Source organism: Protopterus annectens, chromosome 1.part1, assembly GCF_019279795.1.
Source record: "Protopterus annectens isolate FY-2018-M chromosome 1.part1, PAN1.0, whole genome shotgun sequence".
NCBI classification, from domain to species: domain Eukaryota; kingdom Metazoa; phylum Chordata; order Ceratodontiformes; family Protopteridae; genus Protopterus; species Protopterus annectens.
This window is the reverse complement of record NC_056726.1, coordinates 1,781,797,637-1,781,819,603: the sequence shown is the minus strand read 5'-3', so window position 1 is coordinate 1,781,819,603 and position 21,967 is coordinate 1,781,797,637. Positions and strand designations below refer to the sequence as shown.

The 21,967-nt window shown below is 38.2% G+C and overlaps 1 protein-coding gene across 10 annotated transcripts in view; it reads left to right on the top strand.

The window, feature by feature from the left end:
* The window catches only part of FGR (FGR proto-oncogene, Src family tyrosine kinase), a 2,305,304-nt gene that overhangs the window by 1,624,765 nt on the left and 658,572 nt on the right, over positions 1–21,967 (top strand). For all 10 annotated transcript variants that reach the window (XM_044084628.1, XM_044084601.1, XM_044084584.1 and 7 more), the window contains one exon: positions 14,757–14,858. The gene's annotated coding sequence lies outside the window, so the exon portion shown is untranslated. The remainder of the gene's footprint in view (positions 1–14,756; positions 14,859–21,967) is intronic.

Here is a 21,967-nt window from a genome sequence, read left to right as displayed (position 1 = left end):
AAATTTCCATAAATTCCACAAATTCCAACTGGCCACCTTTCCAAATGAAAAGTAAATCATCTATGTACCTCTTATAATACACTACTTTTTTTACATAATAGTCCTGTGCCGTCATAAATTGTTTTTCAAAATTGCCCATATGTATGATAGCATACGATGGGGCAAATGCTGCCCCCATCGCTGTCCCCTTTGTTTGTAGAAAAAAATTCATTTTTCCATGTAAAGTAGTTATGGATAAGACTAAGTTCTAACAAGCTTAACAAAAAAGTGGAATGTGGACCTTCTCCTAACTTCCTGGCCATTGCTTCCATATCCCATCTTATATTAATATTTGAGTATAAAGCAGTAACATCTACTGTCACTCAAAAATAATCCTCCTCCCATTTCAAATTAACAAGTTCTTCACAAATTTGCTGAGTATTTTTAACATGTGAGGGTATAGTAAGTAAATGTTTTTAAGACAAAAATCCAAAAAGATGTTAACATTTTCTACAAAAGACCCTTTTCCAGATATAATGGGCTTCCCTGGGGGATTAAGCAAGTTTTTATGAACTTTGGGAATAGCATGCATATATGAGTGTCTAGGAACTTTCATGGTCAACTTTTTTAGTTTCAAAAAACCAAATCTTTCTCACTGTTCCAATATTTCTTCCAACTCAGTTGAAAATATTACCAGGGGATTATATTGCAATTCAACATAATACCCCTCTTCCACCAGTATTTTTGAAACCATTTCATCATATTGTGTAATACCCATAATTACCCAGTTCCCTCCTTTATCCGCTGTTTTATATACCGTTCCATTCTTATTGGCTCTAAGTTCTTGTAAGGCCATCCATTCCACTTTATTCAAATTGTAAGACTTTAGCTTCTTCAAAAATGTACCATAACTCTCTTCCAATTTTTTACACATTAAATTTTCAAGGATATTAATAGCTTAACTATTCTTTGGGGGCATAAATTTGCTATCAGAACTTAATTTGGACATTTCCAAATGACCATATCCAGCAACAAAAAGTTCAGATGAGATGTTACTTTCTCCAACATTATCTTCATCCACTTCACCCAGACCTACACATAACTCTTACATCTCATTTTCATAGATGCTTACACTTAGTAACTCATTTTCATCATCAAAAGATTCATTTCTATTTACTACGTCTGCAAAGGGCATTTCTTTTTTTGTTTGAAAAAATACTTTAAGATTTAATTTATGACAACATTTCTTAATATCCATAATCATATCTGCCAAAGGTGGAATTTTAGTGTGTACAAACTTTGTGCCTCTGAGCAAAACCTGTTCAGCAATGTCAGAAATGTTAACATTTGTGAGATTAACAATTCTCATAATACTATTATCTATTTCATCTGTTGCAGTATTTGTGCCCAAATCTGCACTTTCAGCTGTTTTACTATGATTTTCATTGCCTACCCTATCACAGAAACTATATGATTCCATCGAATTTCTATGAAAAAGACATTCATTTGAACTAGGCTGTCCCCCTCCCCCAAAATCATTGCATGCTCCATACATTCCACCATCCATAGTATCCTGATTCACATTTAAATTATTTCCATCTTTTCTCATATCATTATGCACTTTATCTGAACATTCCATATTCATATTCATCACTTCAATTGTATTGAATTGTTCAACATTCACCAAATGCATACTATTCCCTTTATTATTTTCACTTCTGAAGTCAGAAATACTTGGAACATTCATTACTACCTCAGCATGTATACTACTTTGAGCATTTGTCCTGCCTGTGGTATTCCTGTTCCTGTTTTCATTGTGTTTCTGCTGGGATATTACTGCCCCTGGTGGGGGTGTGGATAAGTTGATCCAAGGCGTTGGAATTTATGAATTTCAGAAAACGTTGAGCACAAGAGTTGGTACATGAGTAGTTTTCCCATTTAATGGTGGGGTAGTTGAAACTGCCCATTATTAGGGTGTTAGGTTGTACCCTAATATTTTCCAGTGTATCAAGAAATGAGGAGTGGGAATCCTGGGGCATGGTGTGGGATCTGTAGCAAGCTACAATTTGGATTGCGGTCTTGCCCAGAGTTAGTTGCACTTGGATAATCTCAGATGTATTATGCTGAGCAACTAGCCTGGATGTGTAAATATCCTTAATGAATATGGACACGCCTCCACCTTTAGTGCTTCGGTCCAGGTTAGGTGGCCGAAAGGTGTGGTATGAATTATAGCCTGGTAATGCAGGGGTCTTGAACCAGGTCTCTGTCACTGCACAGATGTCAATGTTCTCCATTTTAAGGAGTGCCTCGAGCGAGTGCATTTTGAGGTTTAGACTTCTAGCATTAAGTAGCATTACCCTCATATTTTGCTTGCTTGTACCTGTTACGGTGATGAATTTGTCATGTGAATATTGCCTAAAAAAGGTACTATAGGGGTGGCAAGAGCCTTAGCAAGTACCCAGAATCCCAAGGGCGACAGGTGTAGGCCATCTCTGGCAAAGCATCGTGGTTTGTCAATCATGTCATCCCAGGCAGACAGATACTGGATCCCCTTAGAATGACACCAGAAGCTTAGCCAATTGTTGAAGTCAATCATTTTGTCCTTGTACTTTGGTATCATTCTGGGTGATGGCAGGATGCTAATCAGGGCTAGGGTCATACCTGCCTGGGCTACAAGATCGGACATCTCCTCCATATCTCTTTTCATGTAGTCCAGGGAGGTACGTCTCAGGTCATTCACACCAACATGGACAATGACAGAGTCATATTTGTACTTGCTGTGTGTGACCTGAGTGCATACGTTATGTGGCGGATCCTGGCACCTGATAGCCAGCTGACAGTAACTTTCTCCTTGTTTAGCCTGGTGAGTGGAACATCAGTGTGCCTGACTATAGAGTCACCTATGACTAGAGTATTGGGTATGTTGTTATGCCTTATGGGCTGTGGTTGAGTGGCACACTGAGTTTGTGGGCTAGGTATCATTTGGGTTGTGTTGGAGGAATGGAAGTTGCTTGCATTTCTGCTTTGGAGGTCCCTGTTGCTTGGGTAGATTTTGTTTTAGAGCCTCCGGGAATGTAGGTGTGTGTTTTGTGTTTCTTTGTGTGTGTTTTGGTTGTGTAGGTTCTGAGGGACTATGTGATGAATGTGGTGTGGTGCAAGTGTTTACCTTCTCCTCTTGACTGTCTAGTCCAGTCTTGGGTGAAGAGAGCTTTGCTTCCAGTTTGGCTGTATAAGTGCATCTCTCACAGGTTGTAGTGTTGGGTGGTAGGAGGAGAGGGTTGTCTTTGTACTTGAGGCAATTGCTGCATTGCCCCAAGATGCCCAGATTCATCAGGTAGACAGGAGAAAACACCAGGAGCTGACCCTTAGACATGCCTGGATAAGTGCTTATTAAGTACTAAAAACTGTTTTCCTCTAGACAAGTGAGGAAAGTTGAGTGCTGTAGTAATGTGTAGCTTATTTAGTGTTTACAATGAGTTCTGAACAAGTGCTGAGCTCATAGAAACAGATCTGAGTGCTGAAACTAGAAAACTGGCTAGTTCAAAGAAACAAAATTAAGCTAGAAGGCTTCCCTCCAACACAGAAAGGCTTGGGAGCTCAGAAGCTTACAAACAGTCCTGGATACAGCAAATCTGTATCTGGACTAGACGACTTACATGAAAGGCAGGAAACAAGCTTAGAAAAAATGTTTTTTCTTTCTTTAGCTAGGGATACTAATTAGTTTTGTAACTCACTTTAGAGAACTTTACAAGATGTCTGATTTGCTTCTCCAAGCTGTGGAGCATATTCTTCTTCTGCTGAGTAACTTTCCTCTTGTTCTTAGACATCAGTTTTTTCCTTTTCTTATATAACCTAAAATTTTTACTTGAAGTCCACCAGGGCGGCCTGTATTTTCAGGAGGACCTGGTTTTGATCAGGTCAGGTACAGCCAGGTCTCTATAGTTGTTTAGGTGGTTATACAGGGCATTAGTGTACTCCTCTGCATAGTAGTCATCGTTGGCTATGTTAGCATGGGGTTTGAAACATTTTATACAGTCGCCTAGTAGGCTGTAGTTTGGTTTTGAGAAATTTTTCAGTTTTCTTGCTCTTGTGGGGCTGTCGGGTCTGATCATTACTTCAAAAGAGACAGATTTAGGGTCTGACCATACCAGGGAGGGCAACACACAGGGGATAGTGCAGTGACTCCCCCCATGTTGGTGAGTATTAAGTCTAGGACATTTGAGCCATTTGTGGAGGTGCAGACTAGCTGTTACAGGGCATTTGTATTGACAAAGTCCAAGCATCTCAGGGTAAGCATGTTTGTGCTCATGTATGTTGCCCAGTTGGTGTGCGTGTGTGCGTGTGTGCGTGTGTGTGTGTGTGTGTGTGTGTTGTTATGTGTAGTACATTCTATTTGCTTTGAGGTGTGTGCAAGTGGTTTGCACTTGGGAGTCTCTGATCTTTTGGTAGGCTTCTTTTGAGAGCCTCCATGTATGTGGGTTTATGTTGTGTGACCTTGTTTTGTGTAAGAGGTGATGTGTGTGTGCTGACAACCTGTTTGATGTCCGGTTTGTTGTTACTTGAGAGAATTGTTTCCAAATTCAAAGTTTAATTACATCTCTCACATATTGTATTTGTTTGTTTTAGGAGTAAGTGGTTGTCAGTATACATGAGGTAATTACTACATTGTCTACAAGCACACAAGGGAAGCTCATAGGATTATCCTTTGTTGGGGAATAATGTAGGGTAAATTACATTTTCTGGTGAGAATAGAACCCCCTCTAAATTATGGAGACAGAAGGGAGGAGGGATAAAGTGTGCAAGGATGAAACTGAAACGAAAGACAAAATAGAATAGTTTGCAGTGGTAGACAGGCAGTCATGAAACAGTACAGACAAATAGGTGTGAAAATCTACACATAAGGTTGAAGTGACAAAGGACTGGACATACATACAAAGGGTGATAGGGAGGATTGGACCATTCACAAGGTATAGGGCATAATGCACTAAGATGGGGGTACACCTGTGTCCTATGTATTTCTGTTTATCTATCCGTCTGTTTCCCAGTGCATGTATCTGTCTATAAGGCTTAAATTTGCTATGATTTATTGCATCACACTTAGTCAATGTGCAAATAATCATAGTTAAAACATGAAACTAACATATTAATTCACACACTCAGACTTTCACTGTTAATAATTGTTTTACATTATCTAACAAATATTTATCTGGGGAAAAGGCCCACTGCACCCCTGATGTGGAGGCTATGTTTCATATGCCGAGACAACAGGGAGAATAAAAGGTTTTATTTATTGTTGTTTTGGTCATTGGCTACATGGTTTCTTTGTTGCTGTTTTTTTTTTCCTTTTGTGGTTTAGCTATGCTTTCATATCCCTGATCTCTATATATGTATATATTAATTCTAAAGTTGCAGAAACTCGGCAAAAAAGGAAAAGGTTCAAAACAAAAATAAAATTCACCTTTCTCTCTTCTCTGTCTCACACAACCAAAATCCAGATTATAGCATCTGCAACAATTCCAGTTTCAATGTACTAAAATATTAAGAACAGAAACAACCAATCATCTAGCTGCAGCGATAACTTGGCCACATAATAAACAGGGGTGCTCTCATCAGCCCCGTTTTTAACCACAGCCTAGTGACAACAGTAAGTTCAAAACAAAAGTTTTAAGAATAATCTTAGGACAATTATTTATTTATTTAAATTTGTTACCCAGGGTAGAGCACAGATCCACAGTGACACATTTTAAGCTCATCCCTGGTGTGAGAATAAAATACACCAATAAAATCTCACAGAGTGCATAATCAAAGACTATAAAATGACGAACAATGCAGGAGCTTACACTATGTGATATAAAAGTTGTATAACAAAATCTATATAATACTCTAATAGAGTAAGGAAACAAGATTTTTGACAAGTAAATGCCTGAGATGGGCTTCAGCTTGTAGTACAAAGGCTAATAGCTATGCAAGTAGCTGAGGTAGAGAAAAGGAAATGAAAGTGAATTTTAGGATTGTGTAAGGGGATGTAATTGAGGATGTGAAGCAGACATGTAAGGAGTCAAGTAAATTCCACCCTAACAGTGTGTACGTCATCCAGTAATACAGATACCACCACCATTAATGTCTAATGTACAGATACAGTCATACACTCATCATAAAGGTCACAGTCATACACTATGTAAAACAGCAAGTGCCTCAAGATAAGACATCATTATTTACATAATTAAATGTAACATAATAGATCTGATAAAGTGGGATGTATTTGCAGTGTAGTATTGGATATCCTCAAACATCCTAAAATTGGACACTGCACTTACCTGTGTTTTATTACAGAATGCCTTTTCGCAGCTATTAGCTATCTGTGGTCCTAGTGGGTAGCACTGATGACCACATCTAGTATGCTTTCTGGAATCCAGCGGAGGTGACGGAATGTTGGGAAAAAGGGTTGCTAGAGCATGGAAGTGCCCAGAGTCCAAAAGGATATTCTCTGGTTTTACCACTATTTTAGTTAAATTTTGCTATGGTCCTGGCTGCTTTAGCCTATAGGACTCAGCGTCAACACAGCCAGTTATGGGTTGTAGCTGATATGCAGCAGGACATTGACCCGGTCCATGGGCCAAGAACTGTGATTCAGTTAAAGTGGGGCCTATCCTGTCATGCAGGTCCACTGGCTCATAGGCGAGGTTGGAGAAGGAATTTATCGGAAACAAACATGTATCTTTTTGTTTGGAAACAGCATTTTTTTTCATTAGCTGCAGTGGAAATTCTTCCGTTCTTTGTATGGGGTGCAAGTTATACATAAAGCAAGAGGATGCATGTTATTATCTTGTTAGAAGACTGTATTATGTTAAATTTATTTGCAGTAAAATTCTTTAAAAAAAGAAACACCAAGGCATAGTAACTTAGCTTTGTTTCTGCTCCCAGAAAGAGCAAATACAGGTTACTTTTTTCATTATTAATTGCATTGCAGATGTGCATTTTTCTGTGTGTGTGTGTGTGTGTGTGTGTGTGTGTGTGTGTGTGTGTGTGTGTGTGTGTGTGTGTGTGTGTGTGTGTGTGTGTGTGTGTGTGTGTGTGAGCTGTAATTATGGTGTGGCTGAAACAGAACTACTGTGTTCCAGCCAACACACCTGCTAAAACTAAAAGACATTAATGCTTAAATAATATTTTACAACTGCCCATCTCCTCTGTCCCATGTGTCCAGGGCAGATGTGCCTGAGCACAGCTACTTGTATGTCACCCTAAGTGTTATAGATTCATACTAAGCTAACTGCCCCTTGTGGGCCATTTTAAGCTTAGCCAATTATCCCTTGTGAGACTCCAACCCTGAATGTTGTGTTTGTAAGGCAAACACCTTAACCATTAGGCCACTCTACCACCCACTTGTTGCTAGGATCTGACCAGGGTGTGCACACTGACACACTCTCTTGTCCTCCACCAGGCAGTAATGTTGCTCCAGAATAATAAATTGCTCCAGAATTTAAAAAAAAAAAAAAAAGCACACTGTTCCTAAGATAAGACAGAGAAGACCATCTGTTAGTTCATTTCGCCAACAACAAGTCAGATAGGTATTGATACTTAAAAGTAAAAAAATGACAATGTACCCAGTACAGTATTGAATAATGACTTCTTTTTTCTATTTTACCTGAAAATTAAAAGAACATTTAGACGTCTGTCACACTACTTACCACATCTGTGAGATGCTTTTAGACCCCAGAGCAATTTTACTGGCTTGCAGCTTATTTGGTACTTAGGTTTACAGATGCCGGAAAGAGGGATTATTTATAGACTCTTCACAGCAAATTTTATCTGGTTATTCTAAGTCACTGTAGCTGCAACCTCCCCACTGTGACCAAGTTTCTCCACACTCAGAACTGTTTCCTGATTCATTCTAGACATAAGATAGTTTGAACTACACTACAGTGTACTCTTTTTCCAACAACAGTGCATGTACATATACCTTTTTTTTAGTGCAAGGACATTGTCTTCCCTCCAGTGATGACCACATTGTACAGTCCTGCAGTCCCTGTTATTGTTTTTCTGACTGACAAATGACTGCATTTAGAAACCATCAAGCTGCCCCCTAGTTATGTCCCATTCTTATGCATCATCATCATCACAAGATTTGTTTCACCTTTTTTTTTTGCAGCTGAACTTGTTCAGCGTAATAAGATGCCAACTTCATAGGTTCATAGGTTCATACTAGGCTGTCTGCCCGAGGGCATTTACAAGCCTAGCCCATAGTTTTGTGGCTTACGCCACCCCTTTAGTATGGGGAACTATACCCATTATTTTGCTGTGCCTCTGTTGAGCAGTGACACTGAGGTAATCCCTGGGGTATATCTGCGATCTCCCATCCATTGGTCAAGATTTCTCTTGAACAAGGCCAGCGAGGTGCTCTGCCTCACATATCGGGAGGGATTTTATTCCACAGCATAGGGAGTCTTTGGGTGATGAATCTATCCCTCCAGCACGTCCTATTAATAGCCGTGTCGAGGTTTAAGTCTCCCGCCCTTGTGTAGTCATGATTTTGTCTAACAGCAGTTTTTTTCAGCCACTGTAAAATATTGCAGTATGCAAGGAAACTGTACCTTAGAAATAAAGGGGTACTATATAAAAAACATTGCACTGCATGAAGTTTTACTGCATGTATATTAACAGAGAATGTTCTCTCTCTAAGCACGCAGCCAGAAGCCTGTTACTCAGATTCTGTAATTGTGGAAGCATACAAGGATGAAAGCCGATATTACCAGGAACCTATGCACCTAGAAAATCAAGAGAAAATGAGATATACATTAGCCTTCTTGTTTCATTCTTGCATAAAAAATCTGCTAGATTCACCCCTTGCAGAAAGAGTATACTAAAATAATGTAAGCATTCATCTCACAAGGAAAGATCCAGTGAGATTAAATAACTGTGAAGTATGCTAAATGAAGATACCACAAAGTTATCTGGAATCATAAAGTATATATTACCATAATGATGAAAACAGCATTCTGTCTTTCTAATACTCAGTACTGAATGGCCTAAAATGTATATATATATATATATATATATATATATATATATATATATATATATATATATATATATATATACATACTTGATTTTAGCCAGTGCCCTGGCATACAGAAATTAAATCTCTAACTATGGCATAGACAACCCAGGTTCAGTTAGCGGCTCCAGAATCTGAGGCACTTGCAGAGAAGGATAGGTTCATAGTTCATCTGCACCCCAGTCCAACACTCAGCACATGTCGCCAAAAGATTAGTTTTGCCCATCCAGGGAGGAAGGCATTTGTTGAAGGAATTTCCTGAAAAGCATGGTTCACAGAGGAGTACCCCTTAGACATTGTCACTGAATGTAAGTATGGGTGGTGGGAAGTAAGGGTAGGTCAGAATAACCCCCAGCAGCAAAAGCAGTTCGTTCCCACCCCCACCACATGATGCCCTTAAGATCCACTCCAGCCCCAGCTCACTTACAGAAGTCCAGGCAAGGAATGAGGACAGGGAGATCCAACAATAGATGGGACACAAGGATAGCTGTACTGAATGCAACAGGAAGGAGGGAAAAAACAAGAGATATTTTTGGATTCAATTAAGTTGTTACAGTAAAAGGAGATGAGAAACTGCTTGATAGTATTAATGTTGCACTGTTATAATTAAGTGATGTTATACAGCAGGAATAGCCTATAGCAAGTGTAGGCAACCAATAGCATCAGTGCCATCAGGTATTTGGTATTCCAGTGGGAGCTAGAAATGGTGATATGTAGATTAGTGGCATCACAATGTGGGTTACTTGAGACTTCCATATTTTTTTCATGAATGCTAGATAGTAAAAGCATGCCACATACAAACTGTCATACTCAACAGGGCTTGACTACACACTTCATGTTCTGCTAATCCTACTGCTTCTGCAAGGAACTGGGCTTGCATGAAGAAGAGAGGGACCATTAAAAGAACATTTATTAGATGTGTTCTTTTATCTTATGAAAATGTATACACATTTACCTGTTACTAGAGCATGGTTATGTACAGTAGTAGAAGCAATGCATATCTGGACACCAATAGTGAAGATTATGATTAAAAAAGTTATTCATGTTTGCATACATTCCTGAAAAAGGGTTCTCTTACCATAAACACATACACAAGTAATATATATATATATATATATATATATATATATATATCTCAAGAAAGGGTTCCTATTACGCGATCAAAAATCCCTTTAGGCGAATACGAAGACATCGAACTAGATTGCATGAAGTACATAAACCCCGAACGGTCAAAACAGCGAATTTCGGAATGTCGATTTGTTTTGGTTTGCCCATCTGCACTATAGCTCCATAAGGTAAGTGTGCGATTGATAGGACTTTAGTGTTAGGATTTGGGTTAAGGTAAGTGCATAGATAGGTAATGTATGTAAGAGTTAGTGTAGTGTTAGGTGTAGGGATTTTTTAAGTGTATGTATGTGTATTATTTATTTTGTTTAGGTGTATTTCTGTAGGGGATGTATGTGGTAGTTATGGACCTTAGGGTTAGGGAGGGGTTAAGGAGAGTGCATAGATAGTTGTGTTTGTGGGGTTTAGTGTAGTGTTGGAGGTAGGGTTTTGGTGCTTTAGTTTAGGTTAGAAGTAGGGTTTGGTTAGTGTATGTATGCGGTTTATTTATTTTGTTTGGGTAGGTAGTATGTAGCGGGTGGTGGGGTTGGCCGACTATGACAGTTCGATATTTTTTTTTCTCTGTTTAGTGCATTCAGGATTTTCACGGTTCACGGTATAGTGGTCGATGTTTGGGTATTTGCGCATAGGGTTTTTCACTTTGGTAATATAGATCCCTCAAAAAATAGGGTCCAGCACTATTAAAGTCTATATATCGATTATAGACTTAACAGAAATAACGAGCCACCCGATATAAAAATGCAAATGTTTATATTTCCATGCAAAATACAATCTTCACCATATAGTGGTTGCAAGCAATCCAACAACACAGACACAAACTGGTTTCACCCCCTGGCATCCTCAGTGTGATAGTAACATCAAACAATCCTCCATTAATACATATATATATATATATATATATATATATATATATATACACACACACACACACACACACACACACACACACACACACACACACACACACACAAAATCTAAAGGTGACGTTCATCCATTAAGCTTTACTAAGTATAAATGTAAATTCCAACTTTAAATTTTAAAAAGGACACACAGAACATGTAATTCAATATATTATTATAAGCATATTAACTAGTTAATAAACATAGTTAAATACCAATATTCATTTAAGCCCAGCTTGTATAAAGCCCCCAAATTAATAATCCATAATTTTTCTTTTTTATCTAAAATGGAATGCCTAGAAATGTCTGATAGTTTACTACCTAGAACTACATCAATTCCTATGAATACAAAGTGTGCAGTCTCATGTTCCAATTTATGTTTATATAATGCGCTGCTAGATCCCACAGAGAATACTGCTAGTGTTGTTTACTGAAAACCAGTTCGACAGATTGCAGTGAGCACCAGCTTGTGTCACTAGAAGGGAGACCAACACCGAGCACCACCTTATGGCACTTGAGGGGAGACCAGGTCTGAAACAATAATCAGGAGTCAGAAGGGAAATATAGTGTCAAATGCCTTTCTCAAGTTTCCGTATTCAGTACCAGTGCAACAACACTATTGTTATTTAATTGGATACAGATGTATTCAGCTACATCAAGAAAGGTGCATAATTTCTAAGGCAGGTTGTAAACCACCATGTTGGAAGTCTAAGTTAATGTATGATTTAGTAGATAGTGAAGGAGTTGTAAATGAATGCACTCCTCAAAAAGTTTAGAGTGAGTAGCTATCAGGGTAACAGGCCTTTATCAGTTCACTTCAGCTAATGAACTATGTTTATGGAGACATGCAACAGACATGTTTCCAGATGGTGGGAATGTGACCTTCCTCAGAGGAAAAATGTATGGGTATGGAGATGGCAGTAGGCAACTGATCCTGTTGGAAGTTCATTACTTGCAAACAGATCCAGCTTTCACTTTGTTTGGGATTTTGAATACTAGATGGTAGTAACTGTTTACAGGGAAAATCTAGTGGAAATGACAGGTAATTAGACTTTTCACTGAATTATGAAAGTGTCTGACAAAGAGGTTGTCAATCTTAGTATCCATAACATGAGGAAAAATCGAAAGGGTAGACTTTCAGCCAGAATGAAGAAGTTTGGCAATGTTCCTCCAAAACTTATGAGGATTATTGGAAAATTGTTGCTGTTGATTTGGGGTAGTAAGAGTTTCTGCAATCAAAACTGGCCTATTTTGTCCTATTCCTGTTTCCTCTGAAATTTACAAGGTGAGTATTTAGTTTAGAAGTGTAATATGTGGCTTGGGGATGGCAAGGAGACTGAAGCATCTTGGAACAGCATCATAGTGCTGCCAAGGGACATTTTTGCCTATTTATTCCCAACCCCTGTGCATGCCCACTAACTGTCTGAAGGTGGGACATGCAGTGAGCATCACAGCTAGACCACCCCGCACTTCAGCAAGGGGCTGACATTAGCAGTCTGCCTCACCCACACCCAGAAAGCACTGTGCTGTTGTTTCCACAGTCCTGGCCATCCTTCTCTGTAAGTACCTCAAGAGCCTGAGCAGACCTAGGAGTCCCAGGACATTATCCAGCAGGTAATCACTTCAACTGGCATCCATAATCCCTGACAGAACCACTCTTTTGATTCATGAAATGATAATTCAGTCTGCAAATTCTGGCTCTGACAACTATCTCATCTGGCTTACCAGTAAGGTTGTCAAGTTGAGTGAGACCGTATAGATGAATGTCTGGATGACTGCAGTCATCAAAGGACTTTTTCCAGTCATTACAGATGTTATATTTTATTATGAGATCAGAGCTAAAGTTCATAGGTAGCCTATGCAAAGCCTCATCTGCTTCAGCTGAGTCTGTGTAGAGTGCAAATGTATATAAAGGTAATAGCAAACAGCTGGACTTTGTTTGCTTTCACATTAATAATTACAGATCCCATTTCACATGAGTGTAGTATCTGTTTATCTGCTATGAAATGGGTGAGGTTTTCCCAGAAAAGGATGGCTGTATCACACCACCTTTACGGTCCCTGTCAGCCTTGATAATGCTGTAGTCAAGGGCATTACATCATTATCAGTTTCAGTTGATTTTGCTGATATAGTCAAGAGTATATGGTCTGAAGAGGTAAAGCCAGGCATGAATGGGAAGAGTTTTGCAGTGCATATTTCTGGCACTTAACGATTTTAAGGTTTTTCCTATATGTGTATTTGTCTTTATTAGGTTCAAGTACAAGACATTTGTCGGGGACCATATTTTGGTTATGTATGTCTCCAAAAGTAACAGAAATACAGAAGGATGGGAATAAAATATAGAAAATTATTTTTTATCAATATACATATATGTATACACACACACACACACACACACACACACACACACACACACACACACACACACACTGACACACATACACCTACCAGAGCTCTTTCTGTCTTTTGTTTTATACACATATGTATATATTTGATTTTCAAATACATGCATACATATACACATGCAATTTTTATCTTATATTATTTGTTAACCTTTACAATGACATACTTGTAATATTTTGAATAATTGTAACATTCCTTTGTAGGTTAAATAATAGGGAATGCCACTAACTGAGACCAAAAAGACTGATAATGCAGTGATAAAGTGTTGTATGAATAGCAGCTGTAATCAATGCAGCACATAAAATAAGCTAACATTCAGAGGGTTAAGAAAAAGAGACTTAATTAAGCCTGTATGACATATTAACATTTTACTGAACTCACACATGTTGGTTCTGTTTTGGTGGGCCTGAGTAAGACTGGCTGTCATGAATATGTAAGTTAGGCAGGTTAGGATCTGAGGAGGATTGAGGATGGGGATATCCATGGGCTAAACTATCTGGGCTTATCACTTTTTAATAAGTCTCCACTAGGACCCAGAAACCATGTGCAGTAGCCAAGAAGCAAAAAGGTAACATGGAATTGTGAGTAGTGCTTATGAAGGACAGTGTCCCAGTGACCATCCTGGGTGCATGCATGATGAAATCTCCTGGGGATAGTATCAGTTTCATGATAGTAAATGACACAGAAGAAAATTGTTAATGAATGTATAGATTGTATCACACAGACTATTAAGAAATTATAAAAATATATGTGTATTTCTTTATATGCAAATAACAGTATGCAAGTATGTGTCTACAACTGGCTGATTTTAAAGAAGCAATTGTCATTGAGTGAGAAAAAGTATACAACTATTTTACACACTAAATTAAACTTTGACAGTCTGTATGACACATTTTGTCAGCCAATATGAAATCTAACAAAGCACATGATAGAAAGACTGAAAAATTAGCTCACCACTACCACAAGATGATGAGAGCATATCAGCTAAAATGGTGAGACAGCTGACAAAAGTAGAAGCAGAACCTTCAGTTTCTGTGTTTTTTTTAATAAGACAGTGTTGAAAATGGCTGACAAATGACTTCCTAGGGCACACTGACAATATGGCTGCTGTTTATTTTCATTTGTAAATGTAGCAAATTTTGTTACTTTTAACTTTTGTTTTAGTTAGTGTTATGTAACTCACTCTACTGCTAAATGTGCTGTTTGAAGGAATTAATAAGAATGTTTACGTTAAATGTGTACTGTTGATTTAGCTGTAAATGTTGTATAATTTTTTTCTACGTTTTTTATTTCAGGTTTCTTGTTCCAGTCTAATTATTTCTTATGTAAGGTGGAATTTCTTTTAAGTTAGTAGAGCTTTACAGCAGCCACATTGCATGGCTTTCTGTAGTGATTAGGTGAGTACATCTTTTATTTGTTATACATGGTTTCACTATTTGCTACTTTCTGTGGTTAATCTAAATGTGTAACTTGTAGCCTGTGTTCTAAAGTTCATTTTTTTGCATAATGGTGGTTGTTGTGGTCATGGTCTCTATTTGTCTTATTGTTATTTTTGCAATTATTGTAACTGTTTTTGTATGTTTTACTGATGGGTTACTGTTCTTTTGAGGACAGCATGTTATGCTTGTATATAATATTTTCTGTAAAATGCAGGGTCTTGCTGCTTTATAAAAAATACCATCATAGTATAACTATGGACCTAGGTGAAGGGGTGTATTATAACATATATTCTAGCTAAAGTACCACTATTTACACTTTACTGATACCAGCAACAATTTTTTACCATTTTACCAGCATCATCAAAAATACTATAACTTTACCCATGGTGCTGGTTATAACTCACTTTAATCACAACTAAGAAAATAGCAATACCCTTTGCATGTAGTTTACTTATTTGATTATTTAAATGGCTAAAAAATATAACACTTAATTTGAAAATGAAAATACAGGTATGGCATTTTATATGCTGAAGTAATGGTCCAGTTGCGTGCATATATGTAGAATTAGGTATATGTCTCATGCTTCCCATGTAATGCAAACATGGTCCAGTTGCGTGCATATATGTAGAATTAGGTATATGTCTCATGCTTACCATGTAATGCAAACATGGTCCAGTTGTGTGCATATATGTAGAATTAGGTATATGTCTCATGCTTACCATGTAATGCAAACATGGTCCAGTTGCATGCATATATGTAGAATTAGGTATATGTCTCATGCTTACCATGTAATGCAAACAATTGTTAATGCCATAGCAAAAAAAAATACCCTGACCAGAGTGGTAGGGTGGGAAGTGAGGCGACATTACTGGTGGTCTAATGTGACTTGGCAAGCTACCTTGGATCTCGGGTTCAGGACTGCCATTTGGTCACTGTTGGTATGCAGTTTGCATGTGCACTTAGTGTCTGCATGGGTTTTCTCTCAGTATTCACTGTTTTACTATCATGTCATCAACTTATGGTACTTGACTTATGCTGCAATATAATGACCTTAGAGCTCTCAGATATCCATGATTTTGCTTCATATTTTTGGCATTTCCCTCATAAAATTTGAGTTTCAGAGTTCACATTCTTCAGAAAATGCATACTAATGGGAAAACTATTTATTATTCTAGTAACTTTCTAAGTATTCAAACACAGTATTTAAAATCTGCTCCTGAGTTTGGAATTCTATCTCCAATTATTTTTTTGGCTGTGTTTGTTTCTTGTTTAAAGAGGCTGAGAATGGTACTGTGCAACTTTAATGCCACACAGAAATGAATGGATAATGAAAGTGCATGTCCATCACAGCTTCTTCTTTAAGAGTGGGCTGTGAGCTATATGCATTATGGGTACATAAATAAATGTGTACATTGGAAAGCTGTGCATCTGCCATCATTACACTTATGACCTTCCAAAGGCATACCAGTTGAATGGCCACTCTGAGATCGTTGTAGACATTGCATTTACACTTGCACATCTAGAGGCAGGCTATGGTTGAAAAAAGATGCGAGGAAGCACCAATCTACTTATCTAGTGAGCAATCGCGCTAATGAAGACATAGATCATTGAAATTACTGATGACGTAACACATTTCCTGCTTATCAGGATGTCATATCAGTGCATACCTTCTAGTAGAAGATAATGTTTGCTTTGTCATAATACAGTATCTCCAGTGAAAAAAATAAGGGTCTGTACAATGGGCGTTGATGCTGGTATATTATCAGCGTGTCCCGATGGTGCCTTAAGCAGTTTTGATTTGTGTGCAGTAGGACATTAATGCTACATGCACAACAGCTTATAGACACTATTTTACACAAGAGTCTGAGTGATATAGTTAAAAGCTTTATCCTTCTGTTCTGCCTGACCTGAATCGCAGGACGTTTTGTTGCACGTTATGGTAAGTTTCACTAGGACAGCAAGGATGGGGCTTGCACACCTGTAGAAGTAGGAAGTTTGCTTTCGTTGCATGCATATCTATTGATGACCCTGTTACATGCTAGCCCACTGGCACAGGAGCAGGGTATCTGACTGCTGCTGACCACCCATATTTGTTTATCAGACTAAGGCAATGGATGGCTGGTAAGGTGAATCAGATCGTGCAGGCAGAGGCCAGCTTTCTCACTCTGGGAAGTGACGTGGAATAAGCCCTTCGGCTATTGATGTTTTTGCAGACCAGGGAGTAGCAGCTGACTAATGTCCATTAACAGCATCAGCTTGCATGCATACAGAACCATAAGCACTTTGAAGATGTATGGGAATGTTGCATGTAGTTCCTGCTTTGCAAAATGGAAGATGTGAAATATGTAGCCCTCAATATAATGGTGGTCCAGAAGTACCTTCTGTTCATGGTCATATCCCATGAGGAAATTAAGGAACAGTAACTGGACAGTAAGTTGGGACCCAACATTCTGTGGTTAGCAGGCACTAGGGTTGTAGCAGGAAACCTGGAAACATTTGGAGTGGTATGCAATATTATCACCTTACCTTTAGGCACTCTTGTCAGTAGAATGGCAGTTGGCAGCTGCTGCTGGACACATGAAACTGTGCAGTTGCCATACATAACTGAGCTTCTGCATATCTATGCAAAGTCAGCAGTTCAGGAGTAAGCAGGAGGTGGAGAACAGTAAAACACTGGTAGTATAAATAAAAAAGCTTTATAAGGGAGAAGTGCTATGAAGCAGGGACCTTCTAACTGATCCCAGCTTGGTCAAACGTTTGTTACTCACCACTCTACTTATTTAACTTTCTTCTGCTATGAACAGCTGAGAGAAGCTGCACATGATGTTGCAATTGTATTTAGCCAAAAGACTGGCAAACACTATTAGCAATGGCTGAGTTATTCTAATAAGCTACTGGGTTTGAATAAGATATTTGCTAAAGCACAACTGGAAGAAAGACATTTCTAATAGTTTTGATATAGCAGTACCACAGCACACGTGATAGATAGCCTGGTTGGTATGCACGCTTTGTATCTAAGGGCTGTAAAACCTAGATATATTGGTTGGTATGCATGCTTTGTATCTAAGGGCTGTAAAACCTACCTTTCAGTCAGATACTTCAATGTTTATTGTGCTTATCTTGCATGCTAAAATGAAGAGCTCCATCACACATATCTGCTTACCACTGAGTTCCCTATTCACTGTGGGATGATTTCAGCTAGTCTGTGTTTATAGTTACATATGCGTGTTTGAGAAATATGGTAAGTACAGTAACATTAAAATTCAGCATTCAATAGCCTGTGAATTTGGAAAGCAGTGGAAAAGAACAGTCTTGTGGCTTTTATAGTAAATTTCTTTTATAATATTAGAATTTCATGATCTTGTATTGCTGTGAATATGTAATTTGACCCTCAGATAGCTTTTACCTCTCACACATACTTTGGCAAAATGTGAGACATGATGTGCAGCAAGTGGGCAGAATGTGAGATGTGATCAGATCTGAAAATGAAGGCATAAAACCAAAGTGAAACGCAACAAAGTTTACATGCACTTTGTGCTTTGCAGACCATCAATAGCTATGAATTTGTGATTTAAAATTTCACTGCAAAGTGTGCAAAGCTTTCTTCTTCATTTCTTCATGTAGTACAAGGTGTTTGTTAGAACTAAGTGTATTACATTACTTATGAGTGGTGACTTTTGAGTGGTAGTCATTTATTTGGTGTACTAGCATTCATCTAAACTATGTTATTTGGATCTTAAAATTCTGATAACTCTAAACTCAGATGTATTTACTGTAACTATGCATTTTTATAGTACTCCACAAGATTGGAGTTTACCCTTATTATTGAATGAGTGCCTTTTCACTTATGTATGTGGAAACTCCTGGGCTCTGCTCAGCATGACATTCTAGTTAACAAAATATACAGATATTTATTTGTTTATTTGCTTGTTTATTTATCTGTGCAACCATTTTTAAGTTGCTTCCAGATTATTGGTGTATGCTTGCTTTTCTACCTTTTACCGAGAATGTCTTCTCCATTCCATTATTAGAAATATATTTGCACTCTGGTCTGTAAAGCAGTGCTAAGTAATTAAAATTAGGTCCATATTATTTGTTATTAGTGTTTCTGTTGTTATGGACTGACATTCAAACTAACTTAACCTAAACAATTGAAAATCATATTGTATGATCACAAAAACACACAAATAAAATGTAACCTTTTTTTAGGGGTGCAGCCTAAAAAAAAATGCACCCTGTAGGTAGAGGATTTTACCCCAACATCCAGTCTCTTTTATCTAAGCATACTGACTCCACTGTTACACAGCCATGGGAAAATATGCTGAAACCGTAGTCTTAATATGTTCAAGAACTGTGGTCTCATAATATAGCACAACTGGTAGCAGTCTCAGAAATGTAACATTAGGGAAGTGAGATTGAGAAGTTAGGTCTTCATGAAGTAAACACTGGTCACATTAAAACCAGTTTTCTCTAATTTGCTAAATTTTATTTAACAACATTGCTTCAAACTTTTTCTAACGTAGTTTTATGTGTGGGCCACAAATGCTTTTCCTGTATATAATTGGTCTTACTTTAATTTTTTCTGTGTGTGAACTAACTGAGAATGTCAGTTTCTGTCTATATGTGTAGTATCACTCATTTCCTCTGGCTTTTAGTAAAATTAGTATTTTTGTTCTACTTACAGCTGAGTACAGTAATTGCTGTTTTGTCCAGCATTATGTTTCTGTTGCATTCTCCTCCCTCACACTTGATAGCTCAAGACTGTCTAATAGGTAACCCAAGGTAGATGCCATAATAGTTATTACCTTATATGTATGATCCCAAGAGTCACATGTGCATTTTTTGGGGGTTATGACATGTTTCTATGCAGTGCCATAGCTAGCTCATCTAGCGCACAGCACTGGTCTGCAAAATATCGTCCCATCCCCTTGCCCTTAAAGTGAAGAGAAAAAAGGACTTTGGCTGATTCTAGAATGCCAGTTTGTGCATTCGCTTCTATAGCAGGCAATACATGCCCTTCCCCCCGCTTTTTTGAAAGAAGAACACAAAAAAAAAAAAAAAAAAGGACTTTGGCTTACTGTGTGAAGCTGATCTGTGTATTCTTTCTACAGCAGCCAGTCTATGCTCCCTGCCCCCCACTCTTCAACTGAAGAGCAAAAGCTAAATAAAAAAGACTGCTGAACCTTTCTGTACTGGCCTTTCAGTACACAGAAATGGTGCAGGAAATCTCTGATTGATCCCTATAACACTATGTACCTGAGATGGTTTCCCTTGGCCTTATCCTTGCTCTATCACTGCTTCTGTGAGTAGATAGGCATTAGCTCGCTGCTAGTTGCTGTACCCCAATTCTCTGCTTGGTTGTATAGTACCAATAACTGCCCACTGTCCAGAATAAAATATCTGACCATCAGGCTGTCAGACCCTGATACCCAGACAGCACTCCATGACAATGTTCTCTGATCAAATTTTGATTGCTAAATCGTAATGGGGAATGGCACTTCTATGCTAGTGGACTGGCTTTTCCCTCTCCCTGGTCTTTGTTCAACAGTCTTTGGGAACTGAACCCCAAAAACCTGTGCACTGAATTGCCGAAGAATCTACCTATAGTACATTGAGGCAATTGTTCACAGCCATTGAAGACACACTTTGGGATATACCTATTCCACCGTAAGAATGGTATTGCCGTATGTATCTGTAGTAAGTCTTCCTTATTCTTGCCAATGATAAGCGTAATGTGAAAGGATTTTCTGAGGGGCAATCACATCAGTCCCATTTCACTGTGAATTGCCATCAGTGGGGCTTTTTGAACAGCAGCCCCAAAGATTTTGGATGGAATATAAAGTGAAATTCTTTAAAGTGACAGGCTCACAGTTGAAAACATTCTCTTTAACTTACATCAGTAAGCTTCAGTGACAAGATACAGTGCCGACAAATTGAAAACTCACATATATCAGCAGTTGTTACAGAACAGTTTTATTCTGTTTTAGTACTCGAATAGTCTAACATAAGTATATGGGTATATTCTTTTAGACTGCTAAACTGCAGAGATTAGAATAATGGCAGAAACCATGTTGACTGTTTTTTTTTTTTTTTGCAGAGTAACAAAGTATCATCAGATGCCATGTCCTGAGAAGTACAAAAGTCCCTAGATTGCCGAATCATTACTTAGTGATGCCATGTTCTGAGAAGTACAAAAGTCCCTAGATTGCTGAATCATTACTTAGTGATGCCATGTCCTGAGAAGTACAATAGTCCCTAGATTGTTGAATCATTACTTAGTGATGCCATGTCCTGAGAAGTACAAATGTCCATAGATTGCTGAATCATTACTTAGTGATGCCATGTCCTGAGAATTACAAGTCCCTAGATTGCTGAATCATTACTTAATGATGCCATGTCCTGAGAAGTACAAAAGTCCCTAGATTGATGAATCATTACTTAGTGATGCCATGTCCTGAGAAGTACTAAAGTCCTTAGATTGCTGAATCATTACTTAATGATGCCATGTCCTGAGAAGCACAAAATTCCTAGATTGATGAATCATTACTTAGTGATGCCATGTCCTGAGAAGTACAAAAGTCCCTAGATTGCTGAATCATTACTTAATGATGCCATGTCCTGAGAAGTACAAAAGTCCCTAGATTGATGAATCATTACTTAGTGATGCCATGTCCTGAGAAGTACAAAAGTCCCTAGATTGATGAATCATTACTTAGTGATGCCATGTCCTGAGAAGTACTAAAGTCCTTAGATTGCTGAATCATTACTTAATGATGCCATGTCCTGAGAAGCACAAAATTCCTAGATTGATGAATCATTACTTAGTGATGCCATGTCCTGAGAAGTACAAAAGTCCCTAGATTGCTGAATCATTACTTAGTGATGCCATGTCCTGAGAAGTACAAAAGTCCCTAGATTGCTGAATCATTACTTAGTGCAAAAGGAAGAAAATCATGGCAAAATTTAGGAGGTTCAGTTCCCAGCAGGATAAATTCGCCCTCATCAGACTAAACAAATCCCTCAGAAGACAAATAGTCTGCAGTAAATCTGGCCTCCCAGGCCAGGGA